Source organism: Electrona antarctica (assembly GCF_951216825.1).
Source record: "Electrona antarctica genome assembly, chromosome: 22".
NCBI lineage: Eukaryota > Metazoa > Chordata > Actinopteri > Myctophiformes > Myctophidae > Electrona > Electrona antarctica.
In genome coordinates this window covers 1,494,901-1,511,168 of record NC_136805.1, presented here as the reverse complement: position 1 = coordinate 1,511,168, position 16,268 = coordinate 1,494,901, and positions in this window count along the sequence as shown.

Genomic DNA, 16,268 nt, shown 5'->3' with positions numbered 1-16,268 from the left:
CCTGACGTTACCTATGACCACGCCCCTGACGTTACCTATGACCACGCCCCTGACGTTACCTATGACCACGCCCCTGACGTTACCTATGACCACGCCGCTGACGTTACATATGACCACGCCCCTGATGTTACCTCTGACCACGCCCCTGACGTTACCTATGACCACGCCCCTGACGTTACCTATGACCACGCCCCTGATGCTACCTCTGACCACGCCCCTGACGTTACCTATGACCACGCCCCTGACGCTACCTCTGACCACGCCCCTGACGTTACCTATGACCACGCCCCTGACGTTACCTATGACCACGCCCCTGACGTTACCTATGACCACGCCCCTGACGTTACCTATGACCACGCCCCTGACGCTACCTCTGACCACGCCCCTGACGTTACCTATGACCACGCCCCTGACGTTACCTATGACCACGTCCCTTACGTTACCTATGACCACGTCCCTGATGTTACCTATGACCACGCCCCTGGCGTTACCTATGACCACGCCCCTGACGTTACCTATGACCACGCCCCTGACGTTACCTATGACCGGCATTCTGTTGGACGTGGCGGGCAGGATGTCGTTGAGAAGCAGCTGTAGAACGGTGACGGCCAGCAGCACGGTGATCTTGAAGCCCAGCTTCGTACCGCTGTCTGAGATCAGGAAAGACGCCATGTCTAGACACAGGAAGAACAAGACGGGCAACAGGAAGTTGACAATGTAGAGGATGGCCTTCCTCTTCATTGTGATCTATAGGAGGAGATGTTAGAAGGTCAACCTATAGAGAAATGCAACTGTAGCAGTTTGCTAGAAAACATCCTATAGCGTTTTGTGAACAATATACCTACAGTGAAAACAATCCTGTGCTGCGGCTTGTACTCGTCCCCGGTGAGTTTGACGTATGTAAAGTTGTCAAACTCCCACTCATGCTTGCCCCACATCACCATCTCGGTCACAAATCTGGTTTTGTTCTGGCCGTAGGCTGCGTTGAGCTCCAGTTCATTGGCTGGTGAAGGAACAGAAGGAAATTAATCTATCTATCTATCTATCTATCTATCTATCTATCTATCTATCTATCTATCTATCTATCTATCTATATGAGCTTGTAGATATACCAATTTCTTTCTTTAATTCATAATGGATTTTCTAGGGTGGGATGTCTGCAAAAGCATGAGAATTCACATACAGTTAAAAAGATTATTTCCCCCCACCCAGCCAGCCACCACACACATGCATGCACAGTATAGACTCACTCACTGAAGTATACGCCAGAGGAGAACGTGAGGTTGCAGGACTGAGTGTCGAAGGGGAACTTGTAGACGTTCATCCTACAGCTGCTGACGACCACCTCGTCGTTCTTCACGTGGACCGTCCCGTCATGTTTGATGTGAACGTAAGGGCTGAGAGCAGACCCGTCCTCTAACCTGGAAGAAACAAAGACAGATGTTGCGCCGCGTCCGCACTGCCAGCGATGCGAGTGAGCGAGAGAGAGAGAGAGAGAGAGAGAGAGAGAGGGCATTCTCCGGCAAAGGCGGCATCAGTCCGACACTCTATACCTCAAACCCTAAACCTAACCCTAACCGCAAGCACGACGCAACGCATGGCATCAGCCACAGAACAGTTTCTATAACCGCAAGCACGACGCAACGCATGGCATCAGCCACAGAACAGTTTCTATAACCGCAAGCACGACGCAAGTTCGCGTTGGACCAACGCACTGCCGCGGAAGCGAGCGGCAGTCGACTATCATAATTGTTAAATGACGGGACACGGGACACAGCTAGTAGCTTGTACAACACTTTACTAGTCACCGGAAGTCCGATACATGCAAAGCATGCTGGACCTTGTAGTCTATCGTATACATACAGTAGCCCTACTGCCACACCTCCCCTTCTTAGCTAGCAACAGACATTCAACTTTTAATAGAACTGTTTTCATAGAACTGATGTTACATGCATTGTTGTTTTCTTTTCTTTTTTCCTTTTTTTTTTTTTTAACATCTGCAAAACATGAAAATCAAATGAACTTGTATCGTACATGTTTTACAAATCCAGTCTCTCAGGAGCCCTCGACACTCTACCTGACCTGGTGGCTTGTGGTTGTTCAGGAGGAGCACCTGTGGCTCTGAGGTGGATTCTGTTTCTCCTTAGAATGCCCCTATCAGTCTCTACTAAGTATGACCTTGGTGTGTGGGCAGTTCTCAGTACAGTCCCTGGGGCGGCCTCCGTGGTGATCCACACTTTCTGTCCAGTTGGGAGCTCTGGGAGCATTCTGGAACGGTGGTGGAGGTCGTAGGTTGCCGCTTGCTTGCGTCTCCCTTCCTCATCCTTCTGGCGAAACTCCTGCAGGTCCGGCCATTTAGGATCCAGCTTGCTTGAAGGCTGGGGCAGCGATGTGCGCAAGTTCCTCCCCATCAGCAACTGTGCTGGTGAGAATCCGTGCTCTAGCGGCGTGGCTCTGTATGCCAGTAGTGCTCTGACTTGGTCAGTGTCTCTTTTCCATAGACTCTTCACAGTCTGAACAGCACGTTCCGCCTCACCGTTAGCTTGTGGGTAACGAGGACTGCTTGTGACGTGTGTGAAGCCGCACTCTTTTGCAAATGATCTGAATGTCTCTGATGAGAATTGTGGCCCGTTGTCGGTTACTGCAGTCTCTGCGTAACCTTGATGACTAAAGACTTCCTTCACAGCTCGAACAGTAGCCTCCGCTGACGTGACTCTGAGCTCTGCTACTTCGATGTACCTAGAAAAATAGTCCACAATAAGCAGGTAAGTCTTTTTCTTCCATTCAAACAAGTCCATCCCCACCTTTTGCCACGGGCGGTCTGGGACTGTGGTCTGGATCAGTGGCTCTCTGTACTGTATTCTGTGTTTTTGACATATTTCGCACCTGTCTACTGTCTGTCTGGTGCGGGCAGTGATACCAGGCCACCATACTGATTCCTGGGCTCTGGCTCGGCATTTGGAGATCCCCTGATGACCTTCGTGGAGTTTAGTCATTATCTCCCCTCGGAGCTCCTGTGGTATCACAAGTCTCTCCCCCTTCATGAGAAGGTCACCTGCGAGATACAGGTCAGCCCTGACCTGCCAGTAGGGGGCAACATCTGGCCTCAGTGAGTGTTTCTCTGGCCATTCTGTTAGACAATAGTGTGACACAGTTGTGCATATGTCGTCCCTTTTCTGCGCCTGTTTTATTTCTTCCAATCGAGTGTCTGTAGCAGGGAGCGAGGACACAACAGCATTCACAAACACCTGGACCTCTTTTTCTAGTTGCAAGTCATCGGGTGATATCTTATCTGGCAGTGGAGCTCTAGACAGCGTGTCTGCAGTGATGAGGTTTTTCCCTGGGACATGGAAAATATCATAATCATACCTCAGGAGTCTCAGACGAAATCTCAGCACCCTGGGTGGCAGATCATCCAAACCTCTGGTGCTCAACAGTGGGACCAGGGGCTTATGATCCGTCAGTAGTGTGAAGTGCAGCCCCTGTATGTATGAGGTCAGTCTTTCGCACGCCCACGTTGCTGCTAGCGCCTCTTTTTCAATTTGCGCATAGCGCTTCTCTGTATCTGTCAGTCCTCTTGAAATATATGTCACTGGTTGCCATGAGCCATCGGTCTGTTTCTGTGTGAGAACAGCACCTATTCCGTATGCCGATGCATCTGCTGCTACTTTTGTCTCTGCTGTATTTGAATATTTAGCGAGCGCCTTTGGTGAGCTCAGTCCCTCTTTTAGCTTTTGAAAAGCAGTCTGTTGAGGTTCCCCCCAGACCCACTCATTTCTCTCTCTCAGTAGGTCTTTCAGGGGCACGGTGACAGTAGCCAGCTGTGGCAAGAATTTGGCCAGATAATTTGCCATGCCTATTAGGCGGCGTACGTCCTCCACACATTTCGGCTCTGGCATCTGTAGGATCGCTTTAGTTTTGTTTGGGTCAGGCTCGATGCCTCTTGACGAAATCCTGTGACCAACAAAGATCATGTGCTCCTTAGCAAACTCACACTTCTCATTCAAAGTGAGGCCTTCCTCCTGCATCTTCTGGAGCACACAGTGTAGCCTTTGGTCATGTTCCTGTCTGTGCCGTCCATACACTAGTACATCATCTGCGTGACACAACACGCCCTCAAAGCCCTCCAACATTTGTGACATCCTTCTTTGAAAATGTTCTGGAGCGGATGCAATGCCAAAGGGCAGGCGGTTGAATAGATATCTCCCAAACGGAGTGATGAAGGTAGTGAGTGGTCTTGACTCCGGGGTCAATGGGATTTGCCAAAATCCAGATCGAGCATCTAGTTTTGTGAAAACCTTTGCCTCTGACATCATTGCGAGTGTTTGGTCTACAGCTGGTAGAATGTGGCGTTCCCTCTTTACTGCCACATTGAGGTGTGTGAGATCTACACAGATCCTGAGTTTGTCTTTCATTGGTTTTGGAACAACAACCATTCCGGAGCACCAGGCTGTTGGTTCGGTCACTTTCGATATGACTCCCATATTTTCCATTCTATCCAGTTCTTCACGTACTTTTTCTCTCAGCGGCAGTGGAACTCGTCTGGGTGTTGAGAGAGCGTAGGGTGTCGCTCCTTGTTCCAGCTCTATGTGATACGGTTCTTTCAGTTCACCCAGCCCATGAAACACAGCTGGATATGCTGCCTTGAAGTCGGTTTCAGGCTGTGTCACAGTGACTTCATCAGCCCTGTGTACTAGTCCCATGGCCTCTATAGCTGGTAGGCCCAACAGCGGTTGTGTCAGTCCTGCCACGACATAGACCTGTTGGTCTGTAGCGAGGCCTTTTGCCATCATTTTGGCCTGGAAACAGCCTTTTACATTCAGTGGATTGCGACCTGGTCCAAACAGTCGCTTAAGTGGTCTTTCCAGCTTGCCATCTCGTGTTGGTTTAAAGACACTTTCTGGTATGGAAGTGACGTCCGCTCCTGTGTCGATTTTAAAGTTAATAGCTTCCCCGTTCAGCCTTACTTTTTCCATCCATGGCCTTGTAGTTTGTGTTTGCACTTCTCCTAAAAAGGCATAGTCCTCCTGATCCTCGTCAGCATCTGACTGGCATTCAGTGACTGTGTGCACGGCTTTACCTTTGAAACAGGCTATGGCATAATGTCCGATTTTGTGACACCTTCGACATTCTGCATCCTTGGCGGGACAGTCCTTCCATGCATGTTTGCGTCCTCTTCCACATCGGCCACACTCCTTTTCTCCTTGAGTGTCCGACCTTTGGCCCCTGTTTGCGTGTTGAAACTTTTTTCCTAAGTACTGAAACCTTGTTTGAACGGCGTCCACATTTATCTTGGATTCTCCTCCCACAGCAGCAATGTACATCACTGCCTGTTGTTTCTTGACAGTTTCACTTTGTCTCACTTTTTGTATCGTCTTCGCCAGGGTTAATTCTGCGTCCATTTGTAGCTGTTCCGACAGCCTCCTGTCATTTATCCCAACCACAATTCGGTCTCTTATTAGCTCTTCCTTCAGCCCTCCATAGGTACAGTGTTCAGCTAACTTGTGCACAACTGTGATGAATGCTTCTGCACTCTCTCCATCTTGTTGGAACCTCATGTTAAACTGAGCTCTTTCAAATATCACATTGTACTTTCCTACACAGTGCTGTTCAAATGCTGCTTTAACTGCATCATACTTCTTTTTATTTGCATCGGACAACGGTAGAACGGTCAAAATGTCATCTGCAGCATCTCCCATAGCATAGAGAAGTGAATTCACCTGATATTCTTCTCCTTTCTCATCTAATCCGGATGCCACACGAAATCTCTCAAACCTTCTGATCCATCTTGGCCATTCTGACGGATTTGAGAAGTCAAATGAATCTGGGTGTGAGATTTGAATAGCTGCCATTCTGTATTACCTCTCGTTGTCGATGTTCAGAAAAACGTTTATGTTGTTCTTTCACTCCTCCCGTTCTCTCCCATGTGTGTGTAGCCGACACTAGAGCAGACTCGCGGGCCTTTTTTCCCCCCTCTCTTGTCCCTGTTCAGCACTGTTTTCCGCAATTATCTTCACCACAGAGCTCCTTCTTGGCTATGGTCTTGACGAGAAAACATCCGCGGGAGTACGGGAGTATATCGCGGTAATTATTTGAGTTCTTATTATCACTTCTGACATCATGTTAAATGACGGGACACGGGACACAGCTAGTAGCTTGTACAACACTTTACTAGTCACCGGAAGTCCGATACATGCAAAGCATGCTGGACCTTGTAGTCTATCGTATACATACAGTAGCCCTACTGCCACAATAATCTCCCCAAGCAGGGAGGCACTGGGTCCCATTTTTCACGGTCTTTGGTATGACCCGGCCAGGGATCGAACCCTGACCTCCCAGTTTCAGGGCGGACACTCTAACCACAAGGCCACTGAGCTGGTGGACTCTGTTTTTTCGTGTGACATCGCCGTTGGAACGCTCGCTCCTTGCCTGTGCAGATGAGGTGTTATGTGTATTTCTGCTGTGGGGGCATCTGTATGTGGTCGTTTTTTTTTACTGGACAATAGTTTCATAGTTTGTTCAGTCCTAGCCTCGGTACCAGGCTTTCAAATTAAAAGCCTGGAGGAACGCATTGGCCGCTCTGGTCTAGAAGTGGGAGGAGTCAACCCTTCCGGGTGGGCGTCGCTCCAAATTATGTGATGTATAGCGCTGCACTATAGGGGGGGAGAGGAGGGGCCGGGGGTGACTGACAGATCGGTGAGATCCAATCAGGGTGTGCGCATATCTCTGCCGCGACCCGCCCCCTCTAGACCAGAAACACATTAGCTCAGGTTAGTTCAGTCCTAACCAAATGAGCATTTGTGCCTGTCGTAGACATGATGCGCAGAGCAAGTTCAGTCAGGGAACCTCAGTGCAGTTGCTGCCGGCCGTTAATTGGGCCGCCTCAGCATCACGCTCTCATTCACATGATTCACTCAGCCAATCACACACTCACTCCATCTTCATTCCGGCTACTTTAACCGGAGGTTTGCATTCCTCTGCCTGCTTGCTTGCTTGCTGCTGCTGTATCAGCGTACCGCTGTATACAAGCCTGCTGCTCACCCACCTCCACCCCAGCTACCACCTGTCGTTTTGGATCTACTGTTTAGGTACGGGGAATTCAGAGTCCCTATGGCCGGGACTGATGCGCTTGATCTGAGTACCTAAAAAGCAGATCCAATACATCGCCAAACCATAATAAATATACTGCATTGCTCATCTATATTCAATAAATATATATTACATCCTTCTTGAGTTGTCTGACTGAATTCAATATTGATTAGATGACATGTCGCATGCGTGTTCCCACCTCTCCTCGATGATGATGTCAGGCTTCCACACCCATCCGCTGGGTACAGAAACATGCGTAATTCCACAGAACTGAGAGGGATCCCAGGATATGAACTCATTTATCCATTTCTGCAGTAGAAGAACACATCAAATTGATATCTCGTACTAGACATAATAATAATATAATAATGGATTGCATTTTCATAGTGCTTCTATACTTCTGTTCTATAGAGCGTCGCAGTCCCGCCCCCTTTCATGACGACGCCAGGCCCAAGAAATAATTCCCAATGCCGTAGACATTTCAAAAACTATTTATTTAAAGACCTTTTAAGCGTCGTACGAAGCCAACTCTTGTCGTGACAAATCATGACAACAAACACAATATTTTGGACCAAACAAATAATTACAAAGAAGAAAAACAAGAAAAAAAGTTTTGTAACCTTCCGTTTTCTTCTTCTTTCTAATTATTTGTTCGTCCCGAAAAATTTAGTTTGTTGTCATGATTTCTCACAACTCGAGTTGGCTTTGTACGAGGCTTAAAGGTATATTCAGTGATTTCGCTTTATTCAAATATCACTTATTTTTTCTTTTTATTTGGATAATCCTCCCTACTATAGAGTGTGCTGACCATATAAGGAGTTCCTCCCTGTCCCCAGTGAGCCCCTGGGGTCAAAAAACCCTAGTTTCAGTTTTGGTGGCGGGTGGCAAAACCTTCATCCAATCAGGATGAGAGGGGCCTTCCTCCAATCATGTGTGGGGGCGGGCCTTGGTGCACATGCTGTTGCAATTCCCCCCACTGTAGAGCGTGTGCATGTGCACATTTTGTTACCGGGGTGGACTGGGTGGTTTTCCAAATCACCCAAATCACTGAATGCTCCTTTAAAAGGTCTTAATAAATACTTTTTGAAATGTCTATGAGGTAACTGCATGTTGCCAGAACATGTAACCTATCTACCTGATTTCAGAGAGAATATGATGTTGTCGTAAATGCCCCTTAAAAATAGAGTATGTTTTTCACTGTTAAAAAAAAATAGTGAAAATTGCGGATCTGCTCATAACGCATTGCATCATGCTTTGTTGTGAGCTTACACGTATCAGCTATTTTCTCGATATGTTTGAAAATAATTTAGAAGTGAAATTACTAGGTCAGATTTGTCTGCGGGTGTTCTGAAAAGTAACCGTGTTGGACATTCAACACGGTTTCCATCGCTACGTATTCAGAACTCACCATTTCAATCCACAGGTATGAAGTGAATTTCTGGTCTTTCTCAACCTATGAATGAAGGAACACACATAGAGGACAATGTTTTTGCAGACAATAATAACAACTGCATGAAAATATAGAAATTAGTCTGGAACTTCAGCATGGAAGCTATATTTCCAAGTGGGGCGTTTATCGTTACAAAGGTTACAAACAGATTCCAACGTCACGGAAAAAACAAGTCTCACTTTGAATAGTGTGGGCTCTGATTGGCCACCCACAACTCTGGGGTGAGCAAAATGTAATTCAAACTATGAGTGAGGAGTGCCAGCAGGGACGTAAACTATGAGTGAGGAGTGCCAGACCAATCTCCCCTGCAGGCATTCGTCTGGTTTCCAGGCTAATAAAGAAAACATGTGCGTTCCACTCACCACGTCTAGGATGGCGTTGAGCGCCACGTCCAGCCACACCACGGTGGGCGTGGTGTGGTCTCGGACGGGTCGCGTTGCTGTGTAATCTCTGTTGCCTTCCTTCAAGTCCAGGTTGATTATAATGTCACGGTAACTGCACACAGTATCGAACGATGGAACTGAAACAGAGTGAATATAATGTCAAGGTAACTGCACACAGTATCCAACGATGGATCTGAAACAGAGTGAATATAATGTCAAGGTAACTGCACACAGTATCCAACGATGGATCTGAAACAGAGTGAATATAATGTCACGGTAACTACACACAGTATCCAACGATGGATCTGAAACAGAGTGAATATAATGTCGAGGTAACTGCACACAGTATCCAACGATGGATCTGAAACAGAGTGAATATAATGTCGAGGTAACTGCACACAGTATCCAACGATGGATCTGAAACAGAGTGAATATAATGTCAAGGTAACTGCACACAGTATCCAACGATGGAACTGAAACAGAGTGAATATAATGTCAAGGTAACTGCACACAGTATCAAACGATGGAACTGAAACAGAGTGAATATAATGTCAAGGTAACTGCACACAGTATCAAACGATGGAACTGAAACAGAGTGAATATAATGTCACGGTAACTGTACACAGTATCCAACGATGGATCTGAAACAGAGTGAATATAATGTCAAGGTAACTGTACACAGTATCCAACGATGGATCTGAAACAGAGTGAATATAATGTTGAGGTAACTGTACACAGTATCCAACGATGGATCTGAAACAGAGTGAATATAATGTCAAGGTAACTGTACACAGTATCCAACGATGGATCTGAAACAGAGTGAATATAATGTCAAGGTAACTGTACACAGTATCCAACGATGGATCTGAAACAGAGTGAATATAATGTCAAGGTAACTACACACAGTATCCAACGATGGATCTGAAACAGAGTGAATATAATGTCAAGGTAACTGTACACAGTATCCAACGATGGATCTGAAACAGAGTGAATATAATGTCAAGGTAACTGTACACAGTATCCAACGATGGATCTGAAACAGAGTGAATATAATGTCAAGGTAACTGCACACAGTATCCAACGATGGATCTGAAACAGAGTGAATATAATGTCAAGGTAACTGCACACAGTATCCAACGATGGATCTGAAACAGAGTGAATATAATGTCAAGGTAACTGCACACAGTATCCAACGATGGATCTGAAACAGAGTGAATATAATGTCGAGGTAACTACACACAGTATCCAACGATGGATCTGAAACAGAGGGAATATAATGTCAAGGTAACTGCACACAGTATCCAACGATGGATCTGAAACAGAGTGAATATAATGTCACGGTAACTGCACACAGTATCCAACGATGGATCTGAAACAGAGTGAATATAATGTCGAGGTAACTGTACACAGTATCCAACGATGGATCTGAAACAGAGTGAATATAATGTCGAGGTAACTGCACACAACTAGTATCCAACGATGGATCTGAAACAGAGTGAATATAATGTCAAGGTAACTGCACACAGTATCCAACGATGGATCTGAAACAGAGTGAATATAATGTCGAGGTAACTACACACAGTATCCAACGATGGATCTGAAACAGAGTGAATATAATGTCAAGGTAACTGCACACAGTATCCAACGATTGATCTGAAACAGAGTGAATATAATGTCACGGTAACTGCACACAGTATCCAACGATTGATCTGAAACAGAGTGAATATAATGTCGAGGTAACTGCACACAGTATCCAACGATGGAACTGAAACAGAGTGAATATAATGTCACGGTAACTGTACACAGTATCCAACGATGGATCTGAAACAGAGTGAATATAATGTCAAGGTAACTGTACACAGTATCCAACGATGGATCTGAAACAGAGTGAATATAATGTTGAGGTAACTGTACACAGTATCCAACGATGGATCTGAAACAGAGTGAATATAATGTCAAGGTAACTGTACACAGTATCCAACGATGGATCTGAAACAGAGTGAATATAATGTCAAGGTAACTGTACACAGTATCCAACGATGGATCTGAAACAGAGTGAATATAATGTCAAGGTAACTACACACAGTATCCAACGATGGATCTGAAACAGAGTGAATATAATGTCAAGGTAACTGTACACAGTATCCAACGATGGATCTGAAACAGAGTGAATATAATGTCAAGGTAACTGTACACAGTATCCAACGATGGATCTGAAACAGAGTGAATATAATGTCAAGGTAACTGCACACAGTATCCAACGATGGATCTGAAACAGAGTGAATATAATGTCAAGGTAACTGCACACAGTATCCAACGATGGATCTGAAACAGAGTGAATATAATGTCAAGGTAACTGCACACAGTATCCAACGATGGATCTGAAACAGAGTGAATATAATGTCGAGGTAACTACACACAGTATCCAACGATGGATCTGAAACAGAGGGAATATAATGTCAAGGTAACTGCACACAGTATCCAACGATGGATCTGAAACAGAGTGAATATAATGTCACGGTAACTGCACACAGTATCCAACGATGGATCTGAAACAGAGTGAATATAATGTCGAGGTAACTGTACACAGTATCCAACGATGGATCTGAAACAGAGTGAATATAATGTCGAGGTAACTGCACACAACTAGTATCCAACGATGGATCTGAAACAGAGTGAATATAATGTCAAGGTAACTGCACACAGTATCCAACGATGGATCTGAAACAGAGTGAATATAATGTCGAGGTAACTACACACAGTATCCAACGATGGATCTGAAACAGAGTGAATATAATGTCAAGGTAACTGCACACAGTATCCAACGATTGATCTGAAACAGAGTGAATATAATGTCACGGTAACTGCACACAGTATCCAACGATTGATCTGAAACAGAGTGAATATAATGTCGAGGTAACTGCACACAGTATCCAACGATGGAACTGAAACAGAGTGAATATAATGTCAAGGTAACTACACACAGTATCCAACGATGGAACTGAAACAGAGTGAATATAATGTCAAGGTAACTGCACACAGTATCCAACGATGGATCTGAAACAGAGTGAATATAATGTCAAGGTAACTGTACACAGTATCCAACGATTGATCTGAAACAGAGTGAATATAATGAGAGCAAGTGTCAACTCCTTAAACTCCGGTACTGTAGGGGGCGGTAGGTCAGAAAGTGCCAGTGACCAATCAGAGCGAGCAGCAGAGAAGGCCAGTGGTCGTTCACTTCCGTTTCAACCGGAGAGTAAAAGTCGGCCATTCCGTGTCAGCTACAGAGATCTGTTGTGTCCCACGGAGCCCCGAATGTGTGTGTGAATGGGTGAAGGTAATGCACACTCTATGTCAGGGGTTCTCAACGTTTTTGGCCGGGGACCCCCAGAAATGCTTTGGCAATGTCTCGGGACCCCCGCCCCGCCCCCTCCCTCCCCCAATATAAATTGACTGCTACAATAACCTTAATAATAGAGACAATAAATAAATACTGAAACCAGATATAACAAGTAAGACGCGCGAACGCGGGAAGCGAACGTAGCTCGTAAATTGCAATAACTACTAGGTTTTTTTTAAGTTTATTTTTTTAAGTTAAGTTTTTTTAAGTTTATTTTTTAAGTTAAGTTTTTTAAGTTTTTTTTTAAGTTAAGTTTTTTTAATTTTGTTTTTTTAAGTTAAGTTTTTTTAAGTTTTTTTTTTAAATTAAGTTTTTTTAAGTTAAGTTTTTTTTAAAGTTTTTCTTTTTAAGTTTTTCTTTTTAAGTTTAGTTTTTTTTTAAGTTAAGTTGTGTGTGTGTGTGTGTGTGTGTGTGTGTGTGTGTGTGTGTGTGTGTGTGTGTGCGTGCATGTGTGTGTTTTTGTGTGATACAGCTGCGCCCTCTGGTGGCGGGCGGGTGGTGTTACAGCGTGACACACACACACAGACACACAGACATGATCTGCTGGGTCTCATAGTAAATGCTCACTGCGTTCGCAATCATTAGGGAAGGTGTACTAAATGTAAACTCTTCATTTTCATTTTCCAGCCATTCAGTTGCCAAAAAAAATAATTTGGGGACCCCCAAAAATAATTTGGCGACCCCCCCGAGGGGTCGCGACCCACGGGTTGAGAACCCCTGCTCTATGTAAAGGTGTATGAACTATGAGTGTGTGTGTGTGTGTGTGAATGGATGAATGTAATGCACAATCCATGTAAAGCGCTTTGGATGACAGCGCTATAGACACATTTCTCAGGTGAATTTCTGTCCTCATTGTGCTCACCTATACCGTGGAATGATCCAGTCTGACGATGCAGCGTCACCTTGGGTGACCTCACGAGGGGTATCCTCTCTGGAGCCAGCATCCTGTCCTCTGCAGCCATCATGTACGTTAACCCTAGCACGCACGCACGCGCGCGCACGCACGCACACGCACACACACACACACACACACACACACACACACACACACACACACACACACACACACACACACACACACATTATGTAATATGTTACAGTACAAGTGAGAAAAATGGAACGGTGCTAAACGTGCGATTCCCGACCATCGGTGGGCCCCGCGCGCGGTTGGTCTGTCGGCCTCCCGTTCACTGTCTTTTTAAGTTTTGTGTATTTTTTTTTTCAACCGGGTCCGCCTGCGTGCTTAATTTCCCCGGCCTCATCTCTATCACTATCCGTCCAGACGACAGAATAACGACGAAACACCTACTGGTAGGTCAGTGTCTCACCTACTTAGACCAACACATTGACTACATAACCATGCTAAACACCTACTGGTAGGTCAGTGTCTCACCTACTGGTAGGTCAGTGTCTCACATACTTAGACCAACACATTGACCACATAACCTGCTAAACACCTACTGGTAGGTCAGTGTCTCACCTACTTAGACCAACACATTGACTACATAACCATGCTAAACACCTACTGGTAGGTCAGTGTCTCACCTACTGGTAGGTCAGTGTCTCACATACTTAGACCAACACATTGACCACATAACCTGCTAAACACCTACTGGTAGGTCAGTGTCTCACATACTTAGACCAACACATCGACTACAGCTGGGTGCCATTCGTCTCGTCCCTTTTCATTTAGCTGTTCTTTTTCCTTTGCGAATATTGGAAAATTAGTTCCGAAATCAACCAGCAGGTGGAGCAGTTGAGTATGTTTTTATAGTAGGCCTAGTGCATGAACCCTGCATGGCTAATAAGACAAGTAGGCCTATGCCTTAAAACATTATACTTTCTCTCTATAACTAAAATAAAAAAATAAAAACACCTTTAGATATTGTATTTCTCTCATAAATAGAGAAACATTCACTCAGGCTGTTCCTGTTGCAAGTTGATGAAGTGTGGTCCAGCCCTATGGAATATATGGAATGCATGTGCTAATAAAAAGTATTTATGCTCAAATTATCCTATATAGTATAGGAATAACCTGCTAAACCCGCATTATAATCCATGTTCTTCCCCTGCCTAATACACTAAACCCACTATTTGTTTTATGTGTTTAATTCGCCGTTTTTCATTCATCATTTAAAAGAAATAGCGGATTTGTCACGGACCTGGTGACGAGGCCGACACGTTATGATGACGTAACCGGAAATCGACCCGTGCTCTGGGCTGCAAGGGCTTCTGGGAAAATGAGTTCAATCAATGCAAGTGAACGGTAGTTTTCACTGGGCCCCATGAGCCCTTTTACTGCTTGTTATTCTTCCGCATCACGACGGTGGATTATTTTTCGGTTCGACAACGAGCCATGGGACTATTTTCAGGGGGATTTTCATGGATCAAAGGCGGAAATACTTCGGCGTTATGCTCCAAAGGTAATTAAACAATCCCGGCAGCCTCGATATAATTATGTAATATTTTAATATAAAGCCCCGAAATAGTCTGATTACAAGCCGCTGGCTCCACGTACCTTCACCACCTCCTCCCCAGTCCACCGGCGTAGCCCTACTAGCCCCCTCCAGGGAGCCAGCTTCCAGGGTAGCCCCCTCCAGGGAGCCAGCTTCCAGGGTAGCCCCCTCCAGGGAGCCAGCTTCCAGGGTAGCCCCCTCCAGGGAGCCAGCTTCGAGGGTAGCCCACCTGAGGGAGCCAGATTTCAGGGTAGCCCCCCTGAGGGAGCCAGCTTTCAGGGTAGCTCCCCTGAGGGAGCCAGATTCTAGGGTAGCCGCCTTTTCCAGGGAGCCAGAATCCAGGGTAGTCGCCTTTTCCAGGGAGACAGAATCCAGGGTAGCCCCCTCGAGGGAGCGAGATTCCAGGGTAGCCCCCTCGAGGGAGCCAGCCTCCAGGGACGCCCCCTCCAGGGAGCCAGCCTCCAGGGCTTCCCCCTCCAGGGAGCCAGCTTCCAGGGTAGTCCCCTCCAAGGAGCCAGCTTCCAGGGTAGCCCCCTCCAGGGAGCCAGCTTCCAGGGTAGTCCCCTCCAGAACGGGGAGAGGGACTGGTCAAAAACATTACACATGTAGTCCCACAAGTTACAACACAACACAACACAACACAACACAACACAACACAACACAACACCACAACCCCAAAACACATTCCAATAAATTGTCCAAATGAATAACGCAACTGAGGGTCATGAACCTGGCTCAGTGCTCACACTGCTCAGACAAGAGAGGGATACGCGGATAAACATGATTCATTAAATCCACAATCCACAAAATGACAAAGACAACAATGGTAATGGAGTGTGTTAAGTCAGGAAGATGATCACATGATATCACGACAACCTTCTGTTGGCATCGTGCCATTGGGTGGCGTCTGGGATGGCATCATGTCATTGGCTGGGTTCTGGGAGGGCATCACGTCATTGGCTGGGTTCTGGGAGGGCATCACGTCATTGGCTGGGTTCTGGGATGGCTTCACGTCATTGGCTGGGTTCTGGGAGGGCATCACGTCATTGGCTGCAGGGTTCTGGGATGGCATCAGGTCATTGGCTGGGGTCTGAGATGGCATCAGGTCATTGGCTGGGGTCTGGGAGGGCATCACGTAATTGGCTGGGGTCTGGGATGGCTTCACGTCATTGGCTGGGGTCTGGGATGGCTTCACGTCATTGGCTGGGGTCTGAGAGGGCATCACGTCATTGGCTGGGGTCTGGGATGTCTTCACGTCATTGGCTGGGGTCTGGGATGGCTTCACGTCATTGGCTGGGGTCTGGGAGGGCATCACGTCATTGGCTGGGGTCTGGGATGTCTTCACGTCATTGGCTGGGGTCTGGGATGGCTTCACGTCATTGGCTGGGGTCTGGGATGGCATCATGGGTGCTGCAGTCAATGCATCTGCTGAGCCTGCCACCAGGGACATTTAGATTAGTATGGATATCTGCATTGATTTAATCTTG